We start from the raw sequence: 1,854 nt of genomic DNA, 5'->3' as shown, positions 1-1,854 counted from the left end.
GAAAGAGTATATTGCACATTTAACAAAACGTGAGTTTTAATGGCAGCTATGCACTGATTCCTAGACCCAGTAAAGACTTCATCCAGTGTTGACTGGGTATCTGGCAATTTGGCCAATTATAAGATTTTGGCAGAAATCTTCTAGGCCTCTTTAACTTTACTAAGGGTCTCTTTAGTCCTGTGAGACTCAGATCACTGTCTTTGGAAACCTGCATCCTGCCGTCTTCCTTGTCCTCTTTCTCCTCTTCTTTGATTGCAACACGGCCTCACTGTGCCAGGCCTCACTTGTCAGCAGCTCTCTGTGCCCTGTGGACACAGGCGGCTCAGGCTCCTTCCTCCACTTCCTGAGCTTCTGCTGCTCCTACACAGTTTGAATGTTAACGTTGCCTCAGTCTGAGTTTCCACGTGTTTTATCTCTTAAGGACTCGATGAGGTAGGTATTGCCCGCATTTTACAGTTGTAGAAACTCAAGTCCAGGAGGTCAAGGCAACCCGCTCAAAGTGACACAGACAATGCAGAACCTCAGCAGAGTTTGGGTTCCCCAGAAGTGGACAAGGACTTGGAGGCAAGTCGTTTGTTTTGGAGATGATTCCAAGAAGCATGAGTGAGGACATAGGGAAAGGAAGCCTGGAAGGAGAGAAGCCACTGAGGGAGGGGGCTTTGAGGAGTGGCCCCTGCTATGGGTGAGCAGGCTCCACCTCGCTGGAAAACAGCCTCCCACCTGACCTGACTCTGTCAGCGCAGGTAGAGAATTGCCCGGCATTAGTGCTGCCCCACTGCCCCTTGTGCCAGTTTTTGGGACAGGAACCTCTGGTGGTGCCAGACACGCCCTCAGGCAGGGGGTCTCAAGGGATCCTGGCTGGAGACCAGCTCCCCAGCTGCAGGTGAATCAGATGGGCCAAGGGGATATGAGCGCAGCATCAGCAGCGTCACCGCCGCAGGTTTCCCAAACCTAAAGCCAGGCCCCTTTGCACCACTCTGCCACAGCACCCTCTTTCCCCAAAGCAGCACGTCACGTCTGCATAGCCCCTTCCAGCTTGCGGCCTGCTCTGCAGGTACACGATCTAATTCAGCCTGCCAGGGACAGGTGGCAGTCACCATGTAACCCCTATTTTGTAAATTAAAGAAACTGAAACTCAGAGAAATGAAGATACCTCCGAAGTCACTCCGCGGGAGAGTGCTGCAGCCGGGGTTCCAGCCCAGCTCTCACTGCCCCTGAAACTCAGCCTGCAGTGAATGCACCCGGGTGCTTTGTACGTAGGAAAGCTACCTCTCTCCTCTGCCGGCCTCAGAGTCTCTGCGCCTGCCACCCACTCCTCCCGGACACTGGGCTGCATGCACGGAGAACAGGACGCAGACCTGGGCACAGGACAGCCTGTGGTCACTCACTCTCCACCTCCTTCATCTGGGTGACGTCCCAGTGGGTAGGGAAGGCTGGAGGAAGCACGCCTGCTGTGGCAGGACAGCTGGGAGGGGGATGTAAGGACTGGGGCAGGTATTGGGGGCCCACCGCAGCCCAGACAGAGCCTACAAACAGTGGCAGTGCCAGGGAGCCAAAGGAGCGCAGAACTGGGAGGCCTGGGCCGATCCTTCAGTGCTGTGTGGCCCTCTGAGTCCAGTTCTGTCACCGGTCCAGTGGGGACACAAACTCCACTCTCCTGGCCCGTTGCACCCAGTGAGACCCAGCTTGCTTATCTGGGCCAGCCTTTGTGCACTGAGGCCACAAGGTTGAAGGGTCAAGGCAAAAGCAAGTTCCCATTTTTTTCTTATTTCCCCCTCAGTATGCTGCCTTTCATTGTTTTCCATATTATTCCAAAAGGAATAGATATTCACTGTAGACAAAAAAAAAAAAAAA

Source organism: Lipotes vexillifer, unplaced genomic scaffold (genome assembly GCF_000442215.2).
Source record: "Lipotes vexillifer unplaced genomic scaffold, Lipotes_vexillifer_v1.1 scaffold630, whole genome shotgun sequence".
Classification (NCBI taxonomy): domain Eukaryota; kingdom Metazoa; phylum Chordata; class Mammalia; order Artiodactyla; family Lipotidae; genus Lipotes; species Lipotes vexillifer.
This window is presented reverse-complemented; position numbering follows the sequence as displayed.